We start from the raw sequence: 10,610 nt of genomic DNA on the forward strand, positions 1-10,610 counted from the left end.
ATGAAGGATGACAAGCCTCACTGCTTCAGATTGGCCCAGGGTTGCCCCCAATGCTTGGATTCAGACTGCAAATTCTGCCTGCCACAGAAACAGGGCAAAGACTGTGTGCATGGGTGGCCAGAGCCAGCCAACTGTCACCTCCACTTAGGGACCAGCCCCCTTCACAGAGTAAAACTCTGGAAGGCAGATGATCTGGAGAGGTGGACCTGGTGCCAGGCTCCCTCCTCCAGGCTTGGTTTTATTTGTGCATCAGAGGGAGGAGTTTCTGTCTGGCTGTTGCATCTTGCAGGTTGGTTTCTTTTGAAGCTTCAGGTGAGAGCTCTAGAAATTTCTACTGCTCCTTGCCCTAGTTAAGCAGAAGCCCTGCAATGTGGCTTAATGTAGCACTCATTTGCTCATGCTGTTTTGTGCTGGGTGTGGCATTGGGCACCTGAAGACATGAAGGAAGGGTGAGAAAAACAGGTCCAGGGCCCTGGAGAGAAAGACACACCTGTGTGCAGCTTGCTGTATCCCCAGGCAAGCAAGGCCACAGTGCTGTCACTGATGAAAAAGATGGCACCAAGATGACCTCAAACAAGGAACGAGGGGTCCACATGTTTAAGGAAAGCTTCTCAGAGAAGGTGAAGCTTGAGCTGGGCTGGGAAAGGGTGGGGTTTTGACAGCCTGAGAAGGAAGTGTTAAGGTCATTTCAAATAGAAGTGTGCACTTTATTCTAACAAAAGGACTCAAATGCCTCTGGTCTTATGGTGGCTCTCACAAAGCAAGTGACAGAAAACCCTCTTGCTGCCTCAAATCTTCCCCCTTCCTGGGTTTCCTGTAGCAAGAAATGACCCTGACACTCACCCACCCAGTCACCCAAGCACCCTTCACCTCATTCAACGAATTTTTCAGGCCTAGCCAGTCTGGCTTTTTAATGACTCTGAAATGTTCTGTTTCTCTCTGTTTGCAGCCCCCTTGACTGCTCACACCACCAGTGATTCTTCACCAGGCCACTGCAACACCCTGTCAGTTCCAGACAGAGTTCACTGTGCTTTCCTCTGGGTTCTCAAAAACACTTTGAACTTATTTCTCTTATTGACATCATCATGTGGCATTTCATAGTATTTTGTGTCTGCAGACGCCTCATTCCTTTGTCCCAAGCACAGCAGCTGTCGCATAATAGATACTCAGTAAGTGCCTGTTGAAATGTTGGGTTCGGGCTGCCTCTGCTGTCAGTCCACATGGTGTTGGCTTTCAAGACCTGCTAAAAGTTGGAGCTCAGGAACCAGAGGCTTCGTCCAATTGATCTGGCTTTCAAACGCGACAGTCTTATGAGGCTCCGTTGGCCATAAAAGTGGGCATTTCCAGGGGCTGCTGAGGACTTGGCAGCAGCATTCTGGGAGGGGCCAGAGGAAGGCAGCATAGTTAGAAATTCCAACTGCAGGTAAGAGGGGAGATGTTAAGATGGTGGTTGGGAGCAGGGAAGGTATAGTACCATTCCCATAAAATAACGATACATGAACTTTGTATTAGTCTATTTTTGCATTGCTATAAAGAAATATCTGAGACTGGGTAATTTATAAAGAAAAGAAGTGTAATAGACTCATGACTCTGAAGGCTCTACAGGAAGTAGTGGCTTCTGCTTCTGTGGAGGCCTCAGGAAGCTTCTAATCATAGCAGAAGGCAAAGGGGGCACAGGCTAGTCTAGTCTCATGGCTAGAGCAGGAGCAAGAGAGCAAGAGGGGAGGTGCCGCACTCTTTAAATGATCAGATCTATAAGAATTCACTATCATGAGGACAGTACCGAGGGATGGTGCTAAACTATTCACAAGAAATCAGCCCCCATGATCAAATCACCCCCCTCCAGGCCTCACCCCCAACATTGGGGATTACATTTTAATATGAGATTTGGGCAGAGACACACATCCAAATTCTGTCAGTCTGTAACCACAGGGATTCCATTCACTTCCTACAGACTCTACTACTTTGCAAAACTGAGGAAGACCAGCCGGGTTTGGGAGAGTTTGCAGGCTTCCAGGATCTCTGGAATGGCAGACAGCACTTACACTCTGAAAAGATTTCATTAAGAGTCCAGAGAACCAAGTGGGGATTCCAGCTGTGCTGTGACCTGACTGTGACCTCTATGGCAAGACTCCCCCTCCAGCCCAGACCACCCTCCTGCACTCACTATGGATCCCCGAATATGCCAATCAGACAAGTTCGTGCAAACTGTTTTTCTGTGGTTTCCCTCCGCCAGGCAGCAGCTGATAGAAGCAGAAGCCATGGTCAAGCTAGCGTGGGTTTGATATTAGCAAAGTGGAAAGAGAGGAGCCAGCCTGGTGCTATTGCCTGACTGCCCATGCTCCGCTCCTGCCCTCTCTGGCTCCCCTGATCGCCCATGACCTGCACAAGCACACAGCTGCCCTCAGCCTGCCACAGTCCTGCCCTGCTCTCCATATCCTCAGCCGTGACCTTCAAGGCTCCCTTTAACTGCATGCTGTCTCTCTTCAAATATATTCCATGAGTACTTTGGGCCCAATAGCCTTGACCTCTTGGTGGAGTCCAATGGTACATACTGCAAACAGTAGAAATTTCCACCTGCATAAAGAGTCCCCTGTACTCCCCTCTCCTCAGTGTGACATGTAAGCCTGCAGCACCAAGAAAGCACTTCCCACCTGATGAAGAGCAGTGGTCACCTACTGATGCCAGGCTCTGGCATGGAGCCAGGCCTGCCCAGCCTAGAAAAAACTATGCCTCTGTCCCCATGGGGAGTGGCAGCTCCCATCCCCATCCCAGTGAGGATCTCTTAGGGGAAGCAATTTTTAAATGTTTTGTAACACTCAGAATTTATTGAAACTCATAGGCAGGAGTTCTGGGTAGACTCTTGCTTAGAGGAGTGAGGCAATCTGAAAGCATCTGCGAGATAGACTCATGGATGGAGCTGGGGTCTCCGCACACCTGTGGCACCTTCAAACTTGTAAAGGGAGGCATAGGGCCTATGTGGTTCTTCAGAATGAAAGAGAGAAATGGAGAGAGAGGGGCAAATAGAGTCAGAAGACAGACTGGCTGACTTCGTTGTACTTTAGAATTGCAGTAAAAGTGCATACGACCAAGAAGTAAAGTAGGGATTAGGGACTGGTTCCGCTACTCATTGGTGGTGTGACCTTGAGAGAAGTTGCTCCCCTCTCCCCTCTAATTTATAAAATGGGAATAACAGTCCTCTCTCAAGTGTTGCTGGAAGGGTTAATTTGGAGAAGGTAAATGAAGGTGCTAGGCAGACTGGAAAGTCCTGCACACTGAGAAGCTAGTCCAGGAGCAGTTGGACATCAGCATGGTGGATGGGGACTTAGGGCATCAGGCTTAACCTTGAGCCCAGTGCACTGTCTTGCTCAGCTCTGCAGCCAGACAAAGGGGCTAAGAGAGAAGATGAGAGGAGAGATCAGGAGGATGAGAGTCTGGGAGGGGGAGCCCCTAGATACTAGTGTCAGGGCAGAGCCAATGGTCCAGGATTCATGGTTTCCATTATCCCTGCAGAGGATAGACCCTGAGGACCAGCGTGATGCTATTCCTGCTGCACCAAAGGGTAAGCAGAGTCAGGCTAAATGGCATTTGGAATAAGCACCCAGGAGAGGCCTGAAGACTGTGCAGGCAGCGAGGTTCAAAGCACAAGGTTCCCAGGCTTTGAGCATCCTGATTCTCCAGTGTTCCCTGCATCCATTTGTCACAGACTTCCTACCCCAGTCTGCCCTAGTTCAGGCCCCATCACAGTTCACGTGAACCTGATATGGTTTGGATGTGTGTTCCCTCCAAATCTCATGTTGAAATGTTATTCCCCATGTTGGAGGTGGGGCTTGGTGGGAGGTGTTTGGATTGTGGGGGCGAGACCCTCATGGATGGCTTAGCACCATCCGCTTGGTGATGAGTGAGTGCTTTCTCTGAGTTCACACAAGAGGGTTGTTTAAAGAGCGTGTCCTCTCCCATGCCCCTTGCTCCTGTTCTCATCATGTGAGGCACTGGCTCCCCCTTTGCCTTCTGCTGTGATTGGAAGCTTTCTGAGGCCCTCCTGAGAAGCAGATGCTGGCACAATGCTTCCTGTACAACATGCACAATTGTGAGCCAATTTAACCTCTTTTCTTTATAAATTACCCAATCTCAGGTATTCCTTTATAGCAAACAAAAATGGCCCAGTGCAGGAGCATTACAACAGCTTCCCATCACTGGCCCCCAGCCTGCAGTCTCCACTACTCCATTCATTTCCAACAGCTTTCAGCTGGGCCATGTTAAGGCACATCTCAGTATGTCTTTAACTGGCTTGTAAACTTTCAAATTGGTCTCCTTACAGACACTGCCAAATGATCTTCCAGGTCAAACTAGTTCCTGCAAAATATTAATAGTGTTCCTTGGAAAACAGGCTCCATGCCCAAATTGTATTGGAACTGCTGGGCACAGCAACAAAGGCAAGCTTCCACGTAGATGGACTTCTCAGCACCACTACCAGGCAGGTGGTACGGTGAAAATTCCAGAAGGGGAGAATGGGCCACCGTTCCCTAGTTTACTGGAAACACCTTCTTCCTCTCTCTTTTGTGGAAGTAGAATTCCATCGAACACAGTGTGGGGAAATGTGGCCTAAAGAACGAAGTCCAAATTCCTTAGGCCAGCATTCAAGATGTCCTGTGATTAGGTCCTAGGATCATAGAGAATTGAGTTAATTGTATCAGAATGGGATTTCTGCAACCACAAAAGCCTCCAGTGAGAGCAAATGAATTTGAAGCAGAAGAGATCTTGTGCTGCAATCTTGTGGATAGTGCCATAGGTGGGAATGGGTGGATGCATGAGGGTCAGGTAGCCTAGAGACTCTGTGCTTAAAGAAAGATCTGCTTAGAAAAGAAGTTTCTGGTTGAACACTTTAAAGGGAGACTATTGTGTGAATGTAGCATTAATATCTGCCCTACCCAACTGAGAAATGGCCATGGTAAATGTAGAGGATATAGGAGTGGGAACAAGCTTCGGAAGTCACGTAGCTTGGTGGTCTTATAACAGTGTTCCTAGCAGTCACCTGGAGGTACTTGTTGGACATGCACTCCTGACACTCCCCTCAACATGCACATGTTGGAAATTCTAACACAGCGGATCTGAAATGGAACTTGGGAATCTCAATTTAAAATACGTTCCCCAGATGACTTGAATGCATGTGGCTTTTATATATTTCTATATATATTGATCCAATCAATATTGGCTAACAGATATTGACCTATTCTTTGTTTCATACGGATAATGAAGCTGAGGCTTGTTCAATCCATGAGGGGTCGGGCCATGGGTTGAAGTGCCTTCTAACTTTACAGCAGGTCTCTCTCCACTTTACCAGGTCTGAGTGAGCTGGAAGTCATCCCTGGGAAAAACAGGTTTTGGAGAGACAAGGAGCAAGTTGTGTCCTCTCTGGAGGACTAATCTGAAAGTTTAATTACATAAACATAGGAAGCAAATACTGAAGAGCCTAAGGGGGTGACAGCCATAGTGATATTAACCAGCTAGTTAGAGTACAATGAAGTATTCAGGATGAGAGAATTATGCTAGGCCAAGAGATAAAACCTTGCATGGAGAAAGGATGGTGATGACATGCTTCCAGGGAAGCCCAGCCATGCTCCAGAATGTCCTCACCTAGAATAGTTGAGGAGTCAGTCAATATAGCTACAAGTATTTTTCAAGCATTGGTGCTTTAGATCAAGAGTGGAGTCCGGGACAGGGATTCAGAGACAGAATACATTGAGGGATCAAGGGACTGGGAGAAGTAGGACATGGCGGAAGGAAACAGGCAAGGATGTGGCCTCTGCTGAAGTCTAGCTTCCTCTAGTCCCATGGGGAGCTCAGGAACATGGCATCCATTTTAAAGAGATATCCTGCATCGTGCCCTGAAGTTCAGCAGTTGTTGGCTCTGCTGAGCTGGTCCCACCTCGAGGCAAAGGTTGGACTGCTGTACTCTCTTATCAGTCTGTTAATGGCTGCAGGCTGCTCCTCCTGGGGAGTGGGGTGGGAGCTACCATTTCAGAGCAGGTGGCTTCCTTCAACTGAGAACAGCTCTCCAGAGAAGGTACAGCTGTGACTTGCTAGCTGCCAGTTCTTGGAGAAGGTAGGAGCTGGAGGCATGGCAGAGTAGAGGGGATTTGGTGGGGTGCACACAGCCTCCATCACCACCCAATTGTTTTGTACCCCACAGAGGGGAAAACTGAGGTCCTGAGAGAACAAAGGACTCGCTGAGGGTCACATGGCTCAGTTCCTGAGTTTGGAGCTCTACTGTCACCAAGTCCCTTATTTTTATCCACAGATCCTTGAAGCCAAAGGGGTGTCGCTGGTGCAATCTGTTTCTTTGTCCTTTCTCGGTAGCCAACAACTGCTGAACTTCAGGGCATGCTGCAAGATTTCTCTTTAAAACTGGTGCCATATTGATTTTTTTTTCAGGACGTTGTCCTTGCTGCTTCTATCCTATACGCTGTAATGAATTGCTTTCTTTTCCGCTTGTACCAGGGGAGACTTTATCGTAGAAAGGGCTATTTTAAAAAAACAGACAGCAATGTCCTCTTCAATACGTTTCCCTGATGGAAAAAAATGCATTCTCAAGTGAACACAATGTTGGAATCATAGCATTTAGCACTGGAAAGGGAATTTCAGAGACTATCTGGGGATCAGCATGGTGGAGGGGGGACGTTTTCAGCGTCCATGATACTCCACCACCCACTCTTCTTCACACACCTTTTCCTTGGCAGGTTTTGACTACAAGTCTGCAGGTGTGTAGTGGCTAATTTCTCTCCCTCCCCACCTTATGAACCCGACACATAGCAGCCAAGCAGGCAATAAAACAACATCCCAGGATTTCCTGTGATATCACTTACAGCCTATCAGAGCTTCTGATCGTTGCAAGATAATCGGAGCCAACACCTGAGCCAATATCATTCCATCCAAAGCAAAGAAGCTTGACATTTTAATTAACTTGTCTGGCCTGGTCATGGGCATATGCAGGATGCTCGGGGGGTGTTTTGAAATCTGAGAACAGCTCTTGGATCTCAGTTTTGACCTTCAAATGCCTCTGGGGGTCTGGGAAGGCCCGCTTGGGACTCTGAGTATTTTCAGATTGCAGATGGGGAAGCTGAAGCCCAGAGTGGGGAAGGGATTTTCCCAAGTCCACATAGCAAAGAAGACAAAACACTGAAGCTTAGGGTCAGACATTTCCTCGAGACATCAAAAGTTACAGCCCATGAGATGATGAGTGAGAACATGCATAGTAAACTGTAAAGCTGTCTATATATGTGTGTGAAGCTGTCTACACATGTATGTAATAGGCCTTGAGTCCACTCCTTGAGTTCATCCTTTTGAAAGGTTGCCTTGACAAGCAGCAGGACTGAGAAATCCTCAGAAACCTGGAAATGCCAGGACTTACAGGTTGTTTTTTGTTTTCTTTGAGACAGAGTTTTGCTCTGTCACCAGGCTGGATTGCAGTGGTGCGATCTGGGCTCACTGCAACCTCCGCCTCCCGGGTTCAAGCAATTCTCCTACCACAGCCTCCCGAGTAGCTGGGACTACAGGTGTGCACCACCACACTCAGCTGATTTTTGTATTTTTAGTAGGGATGGGGTTTCACCATGTTGGCCAAGATGGTCTCAATCTCTTGACCTCGTGATCCGCCCACCTCAGTCTCCCAAAGTGCTGAGATTACAGGCACGAGCCATTGTGCCCGGTCAGAACTTACAGTTTTAATAAGGAGAGCCAAGACATTTTTCTGTGGCTTTTCTTGAAGGTGATCTCTACTGCACTGACTGACATTCCTTCCCCATTTTTATAGCAATCTGGTGGTGATATCACAGCAAATAAATTTAAGTGACATGTTCACTTCAATTGCAGGCTTTAAACTCTAACTGAGCACTGTATTTTATTTTCCTGAAGATGTGGCACACAGCTGATTCACCTGTACTCCTGAGCCATATTTATAGGACAAAAGCTTTCTTGGCAGCAACTCGAATCACTTCATGATCTTCAAGATTCATTGCAAAAGCTGGGTGCATGTGGCTTTCTATCTGGAAGGGCTGAAGTCATTATTATTCTCCCTCATTGATACAGGGTTCACTGCCATGTGGGCTCAGGCTATCCACCTGAGGTGCTGTTGTCATTAAGGAGATTTGCTTCCACAAGCTCCAAGACTGCTCGGAATATGTGGGGTCATTTGAAAGGTATTACTGAATTGCTTCCTGTGGCCCTCTCCTGCTGATCCTGAAATTCCATTAGAGTGTCTCAGTTCAATTTCATACATTGACATCCAAGCTGGAAGGGGCCTGAGAAAATATCTAAATTAGCATCTTCATTGCACAAATGAGACACAGAGGCTTCTACCAGGGGTGTGTCTCGCCTGTGGTCCCACAGCTAATGACAGAGCCAGAACTAGGACCTAGGACTGTTGGCTCCTCCCAGAGGGCTGATTTTGCCACATCCTGTTGTCTTCTCAATTGAACAACACCTGATAGAGTGCTTCTCAGGTTCTGGTGTGGACAACGAAGCCACACATTCATTCTTTCAGCACATACTTTATCAAGTTCCTATCACATGTGAGGCACTGTGCTAAGCCATTGGGAGCAGGGTGATGAATGTGATAAAGGGTTTGATTTTATGAGCTTCTATTCTTGGGAGAGAGAGGAACTGACAAACTAATAAATAAGTAGGCAAACAGATAACATCAAAGACTTAGAAGTACTATTTTAAAAAACAAAGCCACAGAAGGAGTTAGTAGGAGAGAGAGTGATGGTTCTAGGGAGGTACTTTGGTGAGATTGTCTGAGAAACACATCTCTGTAGAGATGGCTTTTGAGCAGAGACAAAATAATAAAGCAAGTCATCTGAAGAGCTCCCCGGGCAGGGTGAAGAGTGGAGGCAAAGGCCCTGGGGTCAGAATTAGCTTGATGTACTCAAGGAATAGAAAGAAGATCCATGTGACTCTAGTAGAAGGATAAGATGAGAGTCTTAGAACACGAGTTTACAGAAATAGGCATGGGCTAGGTCTCCTAACACAGAATCTTTTTAAAAATTAGCTTGTAATAATTGTACTTATTTATTAAGCACAAGTGATATTGTGATTCATATACAATGTATCATGATCAAATCAGGGTAATTGGCATGTACATCACCTCTTACATGTACATTGGCATGTACATCGTCTCAAAATAGATGGCATTTATCATCTCTTTGTGTTGGGAACATTCTGAATCCTCTCTTCCAGCTATTTTGAAGTGTACAATACATTTTTGACAAAGGTGTGAAGTACATGTATTTGGGAAAGAAGAATCTCTTCAATAAATAGTGCTGGGAAGATTAGATATCCATGTACAGAAGAATAAAATCAGATGCCCATCTCTAATATAGAATCTTGTGGCTCATGATAAAGAGTTTACATTTTATTTGTAATAGATTAAGATGACAGATTAACAGTTTTTTAAAGTCACTCTAATTGTTGCCAGGAGATTTTCATATAAGGGGTTTGGTAAGGAGGTTTTGCAGCAGTCCAGGTGACCATGGAGGCAGTAGTAAACTTGGAAAAATGATGTGTGCTCAGATTCTGAGTGTATCTCGAGTGCAGAGCTAACATTCTTGCTAATGGATTGGATGAGGGTGTGAAGGAAAGAAAGGAGATAAAGTTGCATTCTTTAATTGAATAAATGGAATGCCACTTACTGAGGTGAAGAAATATGTGGAAGAAATGTTCATGTGAGTAGGGGAGGTGAATGAAAGCATGAGTTCTGTTTTGGATGTGTTAAGTTTGAAATACTTAGTCAACAATCAAGTGGAGACAAAAGTAGGCAATTGATACATGGGTCTGGAGTTCAGAAAAGACATTAGGCTTAATTAGAAAACAAAGTTTTAAAAAGTTTTTATAGTTTGGGGCTTAGCAAACTACAGCCTGCAGATCAAATCCATCTGCTGGCTGTTTCTTGTAAATAAAGTTTTATTGGAACACAACCACATTCATCCACATATTGTCTGTAACTGCTTTTGCACTACAACAGCAGGAGTTGAGAGACCATCTGAGTCAAAAAACCTAAAATATTTTCTAGTCTGGCCCTTTATGGAAAGTTTACTGGCCACTGTAATAGTTAATATTTAAAACTGTGAAAGTAGATAATAGTACACAATAAGTGAGAGTATAGACAAGAAAAAAATGACAGAGAACTGAGTCCTGGGGCATTTCACCATTTAGAGGACTAGAAGAGAGTGGGGACCATCAAAGGAGATTGAATGGAGTGACTGGCAAGATAGGAGAAAAGGATAGTGTGGTGTCTTGGAGTGATCAGTTATGTCAGATGCTGTTGATAAGCAGAGAGAAATGAGGTCTAAGGTTCAGCCTTTGGGCTTGGCAAGATAGCAGGCATCTGTGACCCTAAAAAGGGCTATTGTATGGTAGTGGTGGGAACAGCAGCTCAACTCAACTAGCATTAGGAAAAAATAAGAGGTGAAGAAATAGAGAGGGTGGGAGAAGATTTCTCTCAAGTAATTTTGCTCTAAGTGGGAGCATGGAAATGGGGGTGTGGCTAGAAAGGGATGTGGGGGTCTAGAGAATTGTTCGTAATTTGGGAGACATTTTGGCATAGTTGAGAG

This window comes from Rhinopithecus bieti, unplaced genomic scaffold (assembly GCF_001698545.2).
Source record: "Rhinopithecus bieti isolate Rb0 unplaced genomic scaffold, ASM169854v2 scaffold_41913, whole genome shotgun sequence".
Taxonomy (NCBI): Eukaryota; Metazoa; Chordata; class Mammalia; order Primates; family Cercopithecidae; genus Rhinopithecus; species Rhinopithecus bieti.